The 17118-nt window shown below is 47.4% G+C and overlaps 1 long non-coding RNA gene across 1 annotated transcript; it reads left to right on the top strand.

Annotated features, from left to right (window-relative positions):
- The first annotated feature begins 3300 nt into the window (after nt 1–3300).
- LOC125394077 (uncharacterized) lies at nt 3301–15668 on the top strand. The gene is made up of 3 exons (XR_007230080.3): nt 3301–3491; nt 11834–11957; nt 12390–15668. It is a non-coding gene; the product is annotated as an uncharacterized LOC125394077 (long non-coding RNA).
- The last annotated feature ends 1450 nt before the right edge of the window (nt 15669–17118 follow it).

Below are 17118 nucleotides of genomic sequence, written 5' to 3'. Positions count from 1 at the left end.
TCCTGGATCCCGATTCCCGATCCCAGGCTTCTCCACTTCACATCGCTGAGACAGTAAATCTCTGTTCTCCATAAATTACCTGGTATCAGGTGCTCTGCTGCCACAACACAAAACGGCCTCGGGCAGACACACTTCAGAATGCCGGCTCAATCCATTCAGAACGCTCTTAATTGGACTCTCCACAGCGGAGGGTGTGGTCTGAAGTAGCAGTTGGTGGCCCACGCCGCTGCAGCTGCATGGGTTGGGTGACTAGAAACTGCCACCTGTTAATTTGGAATCAGAATGTAGAGTGGTATATACGGCTTTATTCATGAATTCTGCTCACAGGTCAAACCATAGAGGCAAAGAGAAAACAGGACACAAGGCAGAGGGAGAGAGGCCATGGCTTTGAGGGCCCTGACCAATATCTTTCTTTGTCCAGCCCACCCTCATTCCCCTGGATTCGGGAAAAGGCCAGCTGCCTGCCCTCTGAGTGCCTTCCAGGATGAAGCCGGCAGGGTGAGGGTCCCACAGTTAGTTTTCGACTTGATGAAAAAGGACTCACCACGGCCTGCTGCTCTGTGTTCCGGGCTGCTGGGCTCACTTTCCCTGCACTTTGATGAACGGCTCCCGCTTCGCTAGAACAGTGAGTGTAAGCCCCAAGACTTGCAGGGGAGGGAAGCAGGGAAAATAAGCATGACTCACTGTCTCCGTGATGTCTCCTGTGTGACAGAGAAGCAAGAGCTGTGGTCTAGAGACTTCGCGAGTATAAATTATTTGGTTGCAGGATCCGAGCTTTGGGGCAGCAAGTGACTCTCCTCAGGTGATGGACACTGGAGTCCACCCTCACAGTGGAAGACAACAGCAGCCAAAATGTACTGTCCCCCTGAGTCAGAACTTTATCGCAGGCTGTTCCGCGGTTAGTGGCAATCAATAGCAACTCAGTTTCAGACTATCCAATCCTGTTAGCTCGACCTCATTAAACCTGATACAGACAAGGGACTAAAAGCTAGAGGCTGTGGACAGGAACGGGAGCTTCAGACTGTCACAGTCGCACTGACTCAAAAGCCCTTTCACAGCAGGGGCGTGAGACTGACGTATGTGGGCTTCTCGGTGGTGCAACCGGCTGTGGCACACACCTAGTGTGCCCATCAAAGTGTGAACACCACAAGCCTGGTAGAAGTTGTTCAGGTTGGAACAATGGGTGCAAGCCTCACAGAAGAATCGCCTCAGGAAATGCTGACCCCAGAGTAGGCTGCTTCCATGGTGAAACCCAGAAAACACCCAGGGCTCCAGAGCCTGGACACAGGAGCCTGCATCGCTGTGTGGGCTACCTACCATCCCTCCCCCACCCGTGTCTGGGAAGGATGAAGAGGCAAAGCAAATCTTGGGAACAGTAGCGAACAGAACAGTGCTTGTCCACAGACCACCCAGTAATCCCACAAGTTCATTTTATGTACATTTTATTTATTTATTTTTATTTATTTATTTTGGGGACTGGGTATCTCTGTGTATCCCTAACTGTCCTGGAACTTGTTCTGTCAACCAGGCTGGCCTCGAACTCAGAGATCCACCTGCCTCTGCCTCCTGGGTGCTGGGATTAAAGGCGTGTGCCACCACCGCTCCTCGACAAAGCTCTTTTTAAACGTGAGGTGAGACCGGAATATACATGTCGCATGTGCTTACGAAGACACGCCAGCATAACCTGAGGAAACAGAACCGTGGAGCTCTATGACTTGCTCTGGTATACTGGTCCTGCTGGAATGATGGCCAGGAGAGTGAGTCTCTCTGCCAAGGGAGGGAGGCTGGAAACCCAGAGCAGTGCTCCCCAAACTGGAGTGTGTTCGTGAGAGTCCTGTGCCCAGAGAGGCCGGAAGAGGGCGTCAGAGCCCTTGGAAGCCGAGTTACAGGCAGTCATGAGACGCCAGGCTTGGACACTGGCGCTGGGAACTGACCTTAGGTCCCTGGCTAGAACAGCTTGTGTTTCTAACCAATGAGTGATCTCTCTAGCTCCCCCTCCTCCTCCCCCTTGGCAGTCTTGCTGGTTTGCTTTTTTTTTAAAATCATGGTTCTCTATGTATATGTATAGCTCATTTTAAATTTTAAATGCTTTTGAATTAGCTTCACATTAATATCATACTATAAATGGCCTCCTGAAAGGTCCTTCATCTAGGTCTGTATCTCTGGGCTTCACTGTGCTTGCACACACAGCTGTGACACACATCCCCTGTTACACGTCCATCGTGGAAACACAATTCATTAACCATTTTCTTACTCACTGCATGCTGAGTATAGTATTTCATTAGTTTAAAGTAATGGATTATGAGTTTTTTGCTGTGTTTCTTAAAGTGAATGTACAAGACTTCCTGCAGGATATATATCTCACTAGATACAAATAAATAGCCATGGCCTGGATGTCACAAGCGGAACCAAACTGTCTTCAGAGTGGTGTTTCCAGTTTCCACTCACTACGACGGCCCTGGAAGTTCCTAGCTCCACGGCTCCAGCAGCGCTTGGTATTGCCGGACTTGGGTCTTCAGCCTCGCTCATGATTTGGCACCCACTTTTCTTTTTATTAGTAAGTTTGAACATCCTTTGTATATGAGCTGAATGTTTGGGTTATTTCTCCAAAGGCTGTCCATGCTCTCATTCAGTTTCTAACAGTGGCGCTTGCCTGCTCCTTATTGATTCTCGGCAGCTCCTTACGCACTCTTCACTGAATTGTTTTTTATGACCAGGATTGGAGCCAGGTCCTCACACGCCCTTGGTGAGCGCCCTCCCACTGACCAGTACTCAGGGACTATGTCTGCAAATATCCTCCCAGCTGGTGGCTCGCCATTTTCACTTTTTTTTTTTAAACTGGTATCCTTTGATGATGAAAAGCTTTATGTTTTAATTAGGTAAATTTATCTGTCCTTTATATGATGATTGTACCTTTAAAGATGAATTTAAGAAATATCCGTCGGGGCTGGAAGGATGGCTCAACAGTTAAGAGCGCACACCACTCCTGCAGAGGGCCTGGGTTTGGTTCCCAGCTCCCTTTCTGGTGGCTCACAACTGCTTGTGACTCCAGCTCCCAGAGATCCAGCACCGCCTTCTACAGTCTGAGCGCAACGACACTCGTGTACATAGACTTACACACTTGTGCACACTTATACACGGTTAACATTGGTTTAAAATCTTAAATATTTGCCTACCAGAAATTGCAAAAATAGTCCTCTGATTTTTCTTTTGAAGTCATTTTGCTTTCATAACTCAGTCTCTAACCTGGCTTCCTGTTAACATGCATTATAACCCGAACAGGAGATGGGAGGCAGAACTGTCCTGAATTCAACCTGGAACAATTTCGTTCATGTTTTGGGAACTCTTGCTCAACAGGAGCTGGGGGGAGGGGAGGCAGACAGTGTTCCAATGAAGTAGCGAGAGTGAACATCGTTTACCATGGACTTCTAACTCCAAAGAGAAGCAACTGCGAAGATGGGGTTTGAGGGCGATTGTCTTACACCCAGCTGGTAAGTGTCAAATCCGTCTTCATTCAGTCACGCCATGAAGTCTGTGGGGTGAAGACTCAACTCATGCTGGATGGCTTTTGAAGGAATTTTATGTAAACACCAACCATCTCCAAACAAAGCAGATCTTTCTACTTATCAAAGGAATGCTATCCCATATTAGCAGGAAGTCCCTGCATCTTTTGTAAGCTAGTGAGATCATTTGGTCTTAAGTCAGCATTTCTCAACTTTAGCTTTCATAATGCTGACCGACCACGCTTTACCAGGAAGGGCATTGACACAGCAACAAGAGAAATGCACTCACTAGTTCAGAGGACATGGTTCTGATCTTTCTCTGTATTCTTGGGGAAATGGAGGCAGAATGGCCTTGGAAGAGTCAACTTGAGGTTTATATTTTAAAAGTATGAAAATGTTAACGAGCCCTGGGAGAGAAACCTCTACCGATTTAATGAAATTGAACACGAGTGTCCATTTTCTGAAGAATGTACCTAGTAATGTGACTGAGTAAATCTTATTTTGTCATTGCAGAGCGTATGTATGTGCATTAATACACACTCTTATATGGCCAGGGATCCACCTTAAAAGTGAATATAGTGCCGGGTGGTGGTGGCGCATGCCTTTAATCCCAGCACTCTGGAGGCAGAGGCAGGCGGATCTCTGGGAGTTCGAGGCCAGCCTGGTCTACAAGAGCTAGTTCCGGGACAGGCACCAAAGCCACAGAGAAACCTTGTCTCAAAAAAAAGTGAATATAAAATAACTTTGTTCGCGTGTATGTATTGTGTTGTGTGTGTGTGTGTGTGTGTGTGTGTGTGTGCATGCATGTGTGTACAAGTGCATACATGTGTATGCTTGTGAAGGGCAGAGGTGAATGTCAGGTGTCTTCCATTGTGTTGTGTTGTGTGTGTGTGTGCATGCATGTGTGTACAGGTGCATACATGTGTATGCTTGTGAAGGTCAGAGGTGAATGTCAGGTGTCTTCCTCCACTACTGTTCACCTTTTTGATGCTGTTGTTTGGTTTTCTTTTTCAAGACAATGTTTCTCTGTGTAGTCCTGGCTGTCCTGGAACTTACTGTGTAGACCAGGCTGGCCCCCAACTCAGAGATCTGCCTGCCTCTGCCTCCTGAGTGCTGGGACTAAAGGTGTGCGCCACCACTGTCCAGATCCCACCTTTCATTTATTTATTTTTTTAAGACAGAGTCTCTCACTGAACCTGAAGCTCATAGACATGTTTGAACTCGCTGGCCAGTCTGCCTCAGGGATCTGCCAGTCTCTGCCCGATCCCCAACAACAGGGCTTACAGGCCCATGACACCAACCCAGCTTTTTTACATAGGTGCTTGGGATCTGAACTCAGGTCCTCACTCTTTGTCACACATTCCCATCTAGCCACCTCCCCAGTTGCAACACAGCTTTATTTCTTCATGGGTCAGGGAGCAGGAAACACTTGAAGCCCCATCACTGTGTCGCTGTTGGTTATTCTTTCCATTTCTGTGCTCAAACACCAACCAGGAAGCAACTCAAGGCTGGGCACATTGTTTTGGCTCATAGATTGAGGGCACATAGCCCATCATGGTGGGGAAGGCATGGGAGCAGGAACATGAGGTGAATATGTGTTTAAAAACGATAGGGGACATTTCACATTCAGGACAACTCATTTTACCAAGCCCTAATCTCCTCCCTTCTGTCTTTTCCTCCCTCCTTCCCTCCCTCAGTCCCTCTTTCCCTTCCTCCTTTCTGCCCTGCCTTTGTTGCTGACTGCATATTTGTTCCCCTTCAATAATATACCCAGCCTGGTTTCCGACAGCAGCACCATCTTGGCTGCAGCCATGACACCAGCTCTAAGAGGCTCTGAAGCTGAGTCTTCCTTTTTCATAGTTCTGGCGTCATGGGCACCATCATTTCCTCTGACGAAGGTGAGCATGCACACCACTACAAAAATGTGTCAAGTCAGGTCACAGTGCAGCGTAACAGCAACAAAGGTGATTAATAGTTTGTTTTAATGATGCAACTGGCATTTAATAAGTCATTGATTTTTTTCTTTAGCATCTTACTAAAATGCTTTGGAATGGGGAAAAAAGTCTCCTGCTCGTACAAGGCAGTATTGATTAGGAATTCATATACTGGATTCTGGGTGCTTTATTATCTTCGTGCGAGCACGTATTTCTTGATGAATATTGATTGAGCCGTGACCATTGGTGAAACATTTATGGTCGAGGAAAAAAAAATGAACTGTTTACCTTGACCCTGAAGTCACTTTGTTCCAAATCAGGAGCAAATAGAGTGACCTGTGAATTAGCGCTTACGTCAGCTGGGGACAGGAGACCTCTGGCCTCCGACCCGGTGCACTGCCTGCGGATGTGCAGAGAGTTCCAGCGCTTTGAGCCGCCGTCCATGCAGGACTGGGCTCGGATGGTGACACGGCTGTCTGAGTCATCCGTGTTTCTGTCACTAACCCCATCCGTTCACCAAGGTGGACTCTTCGGGGCACTGTTGGTCTGGTCTGCTGTCCGTTTCCCATCTGGAGGCGTAGACGTGTCTTCGCGTCTCCCTGGAGAAGAGCCAGCGATGCAGGGCTGTCTATTGTCTCTTACGCTTGCCTCTCTGCCTTGCTCCAGTGCCCACTATCAAGGAAAAGGGTACACAGGTGGTGCTGTGTAATTGCTTGCGCATGTTCCATATTGAGTGGGGATCTCGCCATAAGCACTTAGCATCTGGAATCTCTGGTTTCACAGTAGGTTTATTGTGCCTTGGAATTATGATTGCTCCTCCCTCTAGCCTTTCCCCAGCCCATGTTTTATTAGGGGCGCTTTTCAGGGGCATGTTGTGCAAAAACACTTTAAGTACAAAACCCCATTAGTTTCTCACCTGGAGAAAGGTTCATCGTGTTCTCTTTTACGTATAAAGTCAGGTTTAATAAATAGCTTTCTCAAGGGATATCATGAGTACATGGTGAGATTCAAACCAATGCCTTTTCTGACTCCAAAGTCCGTGTCAGTACAAAGAGGCTGGCGGCACTCTGGAAAGGCCCAGCCCGGGCAGAGCCCTCCAGTTTCACCTGTAAGGATGGACTTATTCGATGCTTAATGGGGATGGTGGCAAGACAGAGGCAGTTAGCAGGTTAGCACGGCAGAACCCAGCGCAGGAGTACAGAGTTCTTATGCAGTAGAAGTAGTTGGTATACCATAATACTTCAGGCTCTTACCAACTCATGTCTTAACAGGGAACAGCTGAGCTTTTCTTGGGGGAGCAGCTCACATGGAAGCCCGGAAGGGAGTCAGGGAGGAGTCACGAGGGGAAGAAAGGCCTTGGCGGAGACAGAATAGACAGAGTGCCGCCATGAAGGGTGACCTCAGGCAAGCTTCTCTGGAGGAACAGAACCGATGGAGTGCTGTGTGTTATCAAAGTCGGTTATATACCATATGGGCCAGGTACTACAGAGTGTTTAAAAACATATCGCCGCAGGCCAGCGAGATGGCTTCACCTTGACGCACAGTGTCAGTACTGGAGTTCGAATCCCCAGAAACCCATATAAATGCCAAGTGAGTGTAGTGGCCTGCCTGATATTCTAGCCTCAGAAGGTAGACACAGGGAGCCCCAGGGGAAGCTGGCTAGCAAGACTAGTTCTATTGGGAAGCTCTGGGTTTGATTGAGAGGCCTTGCCTCAGGGAATAAGGCAGAAGAGTGTCAGAGGCTGACTTCTGACACCAACCTCAGGTTTCCGCTCTCACAGGCACACACACACACACACACACACACACACACACACACACACACATATGTACACATGCATACCACATGTACATGAAAAAGGAAGAAGAGAAAACCAGAGCCAAGCAAAAACTTGCCATTGTGATTCTTAATGATGTCGGGGTAAGCGCTCCTTCCCAGAGAGGCAGACTTCTCTGCACTGCAGCCCTGGGCCGACCTCAGGATGGGGGTTCAGGGGCATTCATTTTGCTGCACTGCTGTCTAGAGCAGAAGCATCCAGAGTCCAGTCTTGCCTGCTGTTACTGAGGCCAGCCCCGAGGCCAGCCCTGGAAAGCAATGCTGCTCTGAGCGGGGAGTGGGACCCCAGCTAGAATACGGCATTTGTTTTTCTTATTACTTCTGTAATCAATCACCCCGGCCCTGGTGGCTTAAGACAACACGAACGTACACCCTTAGAGCCATCAGAAGTCTGAAAGGGTCTCACTGGGATGAAGCCAGGAAGGTGTCAGCAAGATTTCCTTCTTCTAGGAGCCTCTAGGGAGGAACGTCTTTCCTGCTTTGGGAGGCCACCTGCATTTCTTGGCTCACGGCGCCTTCTTCCCCCTTCAAAGCTTGCAGCGTAGCATCTCCCTGTGGTGCGCTCATTTGGATCCTCGCTGTCCTATTCCCAGGGACCCTGGTGACTACACTGGGCCACCTGGATAATCCAAGATGATCTCCCATCTCAAACGCCCTGACGCGGTCCAATCTGTGACGTCTCCTTTGCCAGAGAAGTCATCACGTTGATGGGATCTTAGGATCAGGATGCAGGACTCTTTGGGGTGCTTTGTCCTCGGCAGGAGGAGTTACAAGGATAGAGATGAGATCAGAAAGACAGTCCCATCCTGGGGTAGCTGGGTGGGAGGGGAATGCATCTCTCTCTAGGCCAGCATAACCCAGCTCGGATTAGAGAACCAACGCGCTTACCCTCAACACAGGGTGACGTGGCTTCTGCTAACTAAAACCCAGGCCTAATTTACATGCTGCAAACAATACATAGCATTTACTTAAGGCTGCTTCGGAGCATGCTGTTATTGCTTCTAATACAATTCTGTGGGTTCTCAGCTGACTCCTGTGCACCCTTCTTCGCGGTCAACATTCTCTTGCATCTTGCCAAGAGTGTGGGAGCATTTCCTCTCTCATTTAAACAGGGGGGCTCCCATTCTGCCGTGTGGAGCCAGCATATTAAACATCCACAACCAAATTGCTTAATGCCCAGGTTTTTGAAAAAACATTTCCTCTAAATGAAAGATTTTTAAATACCCAGACCTCATGTTTGTCGAATGGGACAACCAGACTTTTTTTTTTTCCCTACCTATTTGGTTAGTTGGTGGCAGGGAGGGGATGACACAGGCAATTCTGATCCCTGTCAAATTCTAAAGCTGGCTGCTTTTTTCAGGTGGAACCATGCAAGGTGACTGCTGTGTTGTATGAGTACGACCTCTTATAGATCGGTCTGCTTTACAGCAGGACACACACACACACACACACACACAGAGAGAGAGAGAGAGAGAGAGAGAGAGAGAGAGAGAGAGAGCGCTGTGGGAAGGACGAGAACCAATCTGAGAGCCAGAGCCTCCTAATTGCCTTCTCCACTACAGCGACAGCGTCCTAAGTGTCTTTATGGTGGCTTCATTTCACAGTGACCTGCAACACTGCTGTAATTCTCCCGGTGTCAGTCACGCACGTTTTAAAAGATGGTTGGTTTTATGGCTTTTATTTGGGAATTTGTCAAGGTTTCACGTTACGGAAGCCTTGAAGCAGCAGCCTAATAGTCCATAATTTCGTGTTTAAAGGGATATTGCCGCGCAACCTGCCTGGGCCTGCAGGTGCCTCTAGCAACTGAGTCCTTATATCCATAACTTCCTTTACACTGTAGTAAACCTTTACTGTCAGAAGCTTCCATTTGGAATTCCAGAGGACTCCTGGCATCCTGAGATGGGGGAGCGTGTTTCAAGCTTCAGAAGCAGCTTGCCATTTAAAGCTAATTCCCATGAAATGGACTTCAGGTGTTAGTAAAGCCACGCTCAGGTTAGTGGATTCTGGCAATTGGGGCTGACGTACCTGCTTTATGACGCATTGTCTGGCAATGAGAGTACTAGGCCTGAGTCATATCCTTCCTCTTTGTCCTCCTCCTTCCTCCCTCCCTCTCTCTCTCTCTCTCTCTCTCCCTCTCTCTCTCACTCACTCTCTGTCTTTTCCTCCCCTTAAGATCTCAATGCCCTTAACAGATGTCTATAAATGCCATGTTTCTGCGGACTGTTTTGGCCTTCCGCCACTGTGTGTATTTACAGATTTACTGAGAAAATTGGTAGCCCCCAAACACTTTTACCAAGGGAGAGCAACTGGTCTCCTGGTATCGCTGGTACACTCTAGGCTAGCATGCTGTGTGTAAGAAAGCGCGCACACACACACACACACACACACACACGCACGCACGCACGCACACACACGCACACGCACGCACACACACACGTGGCGCACACACACACACACACACGCACGCACGCACGCACGCACGCACGCACACCTGCATCACCCCAGCTCCTTTCTCTCCCTGTGGCCTCAGCTGGGTGCATACATATTGGTGTTTATCACAGCCGGCTGCCGCTGCGTCGCTATGTCTCAGCATAGCTGATGCTTATTTGAGCAGAGGGCCATCTTTCTGGAGTGACCTCTGCCAGACAGGAGACCGATGTGCCCTCGCTTTGCGGTGAGGCTCCTCATGAGTTCACTGTAGCTGCGGTGGGGGAGAGGGGGGCTCCTCCAGGAAGAAGCCTGGGGTACTGTCTTTGAACATGTGCTCTTGATTAAACGAGAAGAGAAAGGGCCCTTCGGTTTTCCCATTTGGAGGTTAAAGTGGAGGGTTTGTCTAAAAGGAGATGGTGCTAAATTGTGAGTTTATTTGAACAGTATGTCAACATTATTTACTCCCGGGGGGGGATCTCAAATTGATAGGTTTCTTCTAATTACCTCATCCTGGAGGTTGCTCTCCATAAACAGAATATATTTCAGAAGCCATTTGGGTAAGTCTGCAAGGGCAAACTGATAGGAAACACGGTGAGAATGCCTTTGAAAACCTTCCCATAGTTCTAAGACTAAGGAAGCTTGATTAGAAGACAGACTGGACGCTGCCTCAGGTGATCTCGCTGGCCTCTGGTAAAAGGCGGCCTTCAGGAGTCTTGAGTAATACAGGTCACACCACACAGACAATCCCTTTCTAAGGTAGGTATTACTGTCTGGGACTCAGACCAGGGCAGCCTTGTTTACCCCACAGCACCTTCCTCTTGGGTTCTGTCCATGAAGCACAGAGATGAATGAAAGAGTCAGTCAGTCGTTCAACGAGTCCCAGATGCATCCAAAAATCCAAAGAGTTCTGACAAACCCAGCCTATGGTGGTTTGACTAGATATGGCCCTCACAGATTCATGGGTTTGAATGTTTGATCTGTAGATGGTAGCAGTATCAGGAGGTGCGGCCTTGTTAGAGGAAATGTTTCACGGTGCAGGAGGGCTTTGAGGTCTCATGTGTTTAAGTGACACCCAAGTGTGGGATACAGTCGCTTCTGGTGCTGGTAGAACAAGATGTAGAACTCTCAGTTTCTTCTCCAGCGCCATGTCTTCCTGCGTGCTGCTGATGATAGTTGACTAAACCTCTGAAGCTGTAAGGCAGTCCCAATTAAACGTTTGCCTTTATAAGAATTGCTGTCATCATGGTGTCTCTGCACAGCGATAGATTCCCTAACTAAAACACAGGCCAAAGCATATTTTTCTAAATAATTTCTTACTTGATTGGCTGGCTCTATCTAATCTCTCTCTCTCATCTATCTATCTATCATCTATCTATCAATCTCTCTATCATCTCTCTATCTCTCTATCATCTCTCTATCATCTATCTATCTATCTATCTATCATCTATCATCTATCATCTATCAATCTCTCTATCATCTATCTATCTCTCTATCTCTCTATCATCTCTCTATCATCTATCTATCTATCTATCTATCTATCTATCTATCTATCATCTATCTATCTATCATCTATCTATCAATCTCTCTATCATCTATCTATCTCTCTATCATCTATCTATCTATCTATCTATCTATCTATCTATCTATCTATCTATCTATCCTTGTTTTAAGGACAGGCTCTCATGTAGTCCAGGCTATCTTTGAACACTCTTTTATCCCTGAGGATGACCGTGAACTATTGATCCTCCTACCTCTATCCGTCAAGTTCTGGGATCACATATATGTGCCTCTGTGGCTGGCAACTACTTGGTCTTGACTAGATGAAAATGGACCGCAATCATTTCTAGAGCCAAGGAGTGCCTGGGGATAGTGACAAGCAGCTGAGGTGAAGAGGACAAATGCATCCACGAAAAGCTGGCAGCCTTTGTTCTGCCCGAAGTGCAAAGCCTTTTATGACTTTCTCTTCCAAACAGCATGCAGCATTCCACCCCTCCTCTCTTGATGATGGGAAGTGTAGGGTGGTGGGAAGGAGGAACTTCAGAGCCTAAAATCGGAAGGCTGAGTGGATTTGGTGCCTGCGCGCTGCGATTCACTGGGGCCTTAAGGCTTGGGGATATCCTGTGCTTTAGGTACGGTTTCTCCATCACAATGTATTGACCTGAACCTCTCCTTGGAAATATGCGCCAACATTCCCTTGAGAGAATTGCTTCTGAAAGAGGCGGATGCAAAGGTGATGATGAACTTATGATGCTGGTAAGTACTGAAATATCTGTGGCTCAGTACATCATTGCCCAGCCTCACTGAATGCCATCCTGGCCATAGTACCCTAGTTTTACTTCTGGGACCCTTCCCAGGTCTCCCCCTAATGCCTAGCACTTCAGGAACCCCAGAACTTGACTGAGCAACTGCAGTGTTTCTGGAGCCTCACCAGTGGCCAGAATGCTGCACCCCAGTCCTGGACATGGGTGTGATTAGTCTTTGAGCCTCAGAGAGACTCCCTGGTGTCTTCCCATCTTTTGGGTAGCAAGGATCCTTGATTACACTCTGAGTTTGTGTGGAGGAGGCCAGACACAGAGACTCACCAGCCTCTGCTCCCAGACTCACCAGTCCAAGTTATGAAGTTCTGAGCCATTTGAGAGACCAAAGCTGTTTTTATCTTACCTTCCAAACCCTTTCCTTCCACAGACCAGTGTGGAGCCCAGAAGCTTTCAGCATGGACACCAGTCTCCGCTCTGGCCCTTCCTGACTCCGTGACCCTAGGCAGGACACTTGACCTCTCTGTACCACAGTTTGCTCTTCTGCAAAGAATTGATGTTGGACCCTGTTCCCTCTAGCCAAAACAAGAAGTGGATTTTGGTCCTCAAATTTCTTTCATTAGACCTTTCTATCAGTGGGCAAACCACATACATGTCAAGAAGAGTAAGAAAAAATACTGCCTGTTAAGGAACAATGCCTGAGCGCGCAGTTTTGTATTTTGTGACTTTTTGGTTATTGGTAGCTGTCTTTAAGATTAAGAAGATGTAAGTCTCCCGAGTGATAACAATTTTATTTCCTGGGTTTAATTTCTAGGTGCAAGAGGGGACAGAAAGACTCCACTTCTACTTCAGAGTCAATACCAGTATAATCTAAGCACTAACATACAAAGAAAGCCTCTTTGCCAACATGCTCCCTGCATGAGTTGACATGGACTCGTGTCACATGGTACGGTCAATGAGGATGACGGGGGTTAAAATACTGTCTACGACACACACACCTGGGTGTTGAGGCACACACCCGGAATCCCAGCATTTGGGAGATGGAAGCAGGAGAATCACAAGTTCAAAGTCATTATCAGCTACACAGTGAGTTTTAGGCCAGTCTGGACTACGTGACCTGTCTCAGAACCACCACCACCCAGAATAAATAAAGAGGAAACAAGAAGTGAATGAAGGAGAACACTGAGCTCACTGCTGTTTGATGCTGCTGGGAGAGAGTTGCTTTGTATTCAGTAAGGACAGAAGAATGGTTCTCTGTGCACACTGGGTTCTGACCCGGCTTGCATGTCAAAGTGTTTCCGTGCTGTGTTCTTGATAGACAAGTGGCTGTGCTGACACTCAGGGCCACGGACAAAATCTTTTTTTTTTTTAATGATTTTTTTCTGGATTCTTATGGTTCTTTTGCTTGAGTTTGTCTATCCCAATTATCCCTATAAGCAAAAATCCTACTAGATCTGACTTTGGCTTTAGGAATTGCGGTCCAGCTCACTTTAATTTTAAAGAAAAATTTAAGCTGAAAGATGCAACAGTGCTTTGACTTAGGAATCTGAAGAGTTATTCCTATTAAGCATTCTTGCTAACCCAAGAGCTAAATACTGACATATATCACTTCTCTAAGCACTAGTGTAGTTACTCAAGCCCATGAACACGTTCAGGTCTTTCAGCAGCTTAGCCTCAGACAGGGCCTTATGCTGAAGACCTGTCAATCATTTGGTGACATCGGAGGGTCAGCCTGGACTGTCCTGTCACACCCCCTTGCCAACCCACCTCCTTCCTACGGAGCCTCCTAAAGCCCATGGGAGCATCAGTACTGGAGAGAGGCTCAGCGGTAATGTCAGACACCTACTCTCAGGATGTCTCTGCCTGGAGACTTCTTACTACGCTGCAATCATCACTCAACTCCCAGGGGACACTTCTCCAGTGATGATCAGACCCTGGTGACATTCCTCCAGTGATGATCAGACCCTGGTGACACTCCTTCAGTGATGATCAGACGCTGGTGACATTCTTACAGTCATGTCCAGACCCCGGTGACATTCTTCCAGTGATATTCAGACCCCGGTGACATTTCTCCAGTGATGTTCAGACCCTGGTGACATTCCTCCAGTGATGTTCAGACCCTGGTGACATTCCTCCAGTGATGTTCAGACCCCGGTGACATTCTTCCAGTGATATTCAGACCCTGATGACATTCCCCAGTGATATTCAGACCCCAGTGACATTCCTCCAGTGATGTTCAGACCCTGGTGACATTCGTCCAGTGATGATCAGACCCTGGTGACACTTCTCCAGTGATGATCAGACCCTGGTGACATTCCTCCAGTGATGTTCAGATCCTGGTGACATTCTTACAGTGATATTCAGACCCTGGTGACATTCCTCCAGTGATATTCAGATCCTGGTGACATTCTTACAGTGATGTTCAGACCCTGGTGACATTCCTCCAGTGATGTTCAGACCCTGGTGACATTCGTCCAGTGATGATCAGACGCTGGTGACTTACAGTGATGTTCAGACCCTGGTGACATTCCCCAGTGATGATCAGACCTTGATGGACTCACCTTCTCCTTAAGGCACACAAGATGACTATGAGCAAATAGAAACTTATGAAAAATGTAGACACGAAAAGCTTTGGGAAAGCAAAAGAGAAAGAGACACAAAGGGGACCCCAAAACAGTTGGTTCTCTGTGCTCAGTACCTCCTGTCACCTCCACCTTCACTGGGGAAACCTACCTCAACCATTCTGTCGGCCTCAGACTGTGACCCATGGACTTGAGCACTTCCTTCCCAGCTACCTCAGCTTCTCTCTCTCTAGGCAGAAGCCCACTGCTCTTAGATGACAGATACTCTGAGCATCTGTCTCTTTGAGGGATGTTCAACTCTGCCACAGTAGAGTCTTAATCCATGCCCTCCACAAGATCAAAAACTGCCTGGATTCATTGTCTCAGCTTCCCACGAGGCAGACAAGAGGACTGGGCCCTTTAAGGAATATCAGGACCGAACTCAAATTCTTTTGATAATGATGTTTCTTCCTGTTTTGACGCTTTGTTTTGAGACAAAGTCTCACTATGAAGCCCAGGCTGGCCTTAAATTCACTACCGTCTAGTGTGGCCTGGAAGTCTGGGCCCTGTCTCAGCCTCCTGAATGCTGGATATGGGCAACACCTTCACACCCAGCTCGGCTCTCACTGCTTTGTGTGTTTACAGCATATTTGTAGTTTTAGGATTTTTTTGGTTTGGTGCATGAGAAGAGTTGAAAGTTAACAAGTCAGCAATACTTATGCAGTGATGACGTCACTGGGCCAGCATCTCATACTGACTGATTTGCTCACACGGCTGTAACTGAGTACAGTGACATGCTCACCTGACTGGTTACGTCAGTTCGTCCAAGCCCAGTTCTCCCTGGTTTTGATTTGATGCTGTCATGGCTCCATGTCCCTCTCCCAACAAGTTGCCCCTTTAAATCTTGGGGCTTCTGTCCATCTTGGCTCTGATCCATCTGACAGATGTCATGTTGACAGCACAATTAGATGTCACTACAGTGAGGCTTGCACGCTGTTCAAGAACTGTTTCTGTGTTTCTGGAACTTTCTCTGGCACACCAAAGTGCCATTAAGACCCTAGTGGACAGATGTTCAACACTATTAGAGTGGCTTGAATAATCAGAATTTTTCTGTTATGTATTTTTAGTAAATCTTATTATCAAATCTATACGCTTGCTTCTGTACACACACACACACACACACACAAGCACACACACATTTGCAGGGGGGATGCGTAAAAATATTTACATTTAAATTTTCCACATGTGTGCGGGTTTAGAGGTCTGTGTGTATGTTTGCCATGAGCAGTGTGTCAAGGAAAGCTGGCTAACATAAAAATCTACACATCAGACGTCCTCCATGTGGAACCTTGGGTCTTGTGGTGTCGCTACTCAAAGCAATGGGGGAATGTTTTTCTGTGGATTTCCTGTTCCTGAAAAACTACACAGTTGAAAAAACAATCCTTCCTTTCATTTGAGTGTTTCCTACATGCCAAGGTCAGAGGAGGCCCTGTAGGGACTGCTCCCATTTCCCACCCCCTTCTTCCCACCTTCAGGGTCTGGCCATTCTGAGTGACTGAAGCCCATCCCACATTAAAACAGCCAGATGCAAGGCATACAGCTATGTCCAGTTTGAACTCACACCCAAAGTGCCCTGCCCTCTGGGCAAATTGCAGGCACACCACAAAGAATGTTTTGGTAAATGTTTTGTTTTTTTTTTCTTTTGCCTGAGCTTACATGTCAGCTGGCCATTCTCTCCCCGTGCCAGGCTTCCCCGGATTCTGCTCTCCTGCCAGACTGGAGGCTCCGAGGTCTGGCAACCAGGAGCTCAAGCATGGGAGAGATAGTGAGGTGGCTTTTGTTACACTCAAGTTTCATTGCGGTCCAGGGGTTGAGCAGCTTGCTGGGGGCCACAGCCAGTCTCTGACAAATGAGAAACCAGTTCGTTAACTGCTGTTCAGTGTAGCCAGAGGCTCTCCTGTCCCGCCTGGCAGTCCCAGGACCTCCCACATCAGTTCGGAGAGTTAACATGACAAAGCAGTTATTTGAGGAACACGGACATCAACACGAGTTTCTCATGATGTTCAGGAGAAGACATATTTTCTTCAGCCACCTACTTCCTGTCTCATCTCGCATGACTGAGAATTCTAGAATCTTGGTTTCATTGTTGGTTGATTGACAAGCTCTGTAGCCCAGGCTGAACAGGACTCAACTATGTAGCCAAGGATGACCCTGAGCTTCTGATCTTCCTGCTTCCACCTCCCGAGTGCTGGGATCACGGACATGTGTTCATTATTGAAAACCATAAGAATGTAAAGTTTGTGACAATTTGGATACAAACACAGAGTTCCTCTGGAATAATAACTTCAAAATAATAAGCATTATTTTCAAAATGACAAACATTTATAAAGGAAATTATTTTTCAAAAATGAGGATAGCTGGGCAGTGGTGGTGCACACCTTTAATCCCAGCACTTGGGAGGGAAAGGCAGGCAGAACTCTGTGAGTTCCAGGTCATCCTGGTCTACAAATCGAGTTCCAGCACAGTCAGATCTGCAACACAGAAAAACCCTGTCTCAAAAAATAAATAAAATATAAACAAAGCAACAACAACAAAAAC

This window comes from Myodes glareolus, chromosome 20 (genome assembly GCF_982192425.1).
Source record: "Myodes glareolus chromosome 20, mMyoGla1.1, whole genome shotgun sequence".
NCBI lineage: Eukaryota > Metazoa > Chordata > Mammalia > Rodentia > Cricetidae > Myodes > Myodes glareolus.
Note: the sequence above shows the minus strand (reverse complement) of the source record. Positions and strands in the feature narration are given on the sequence as shown.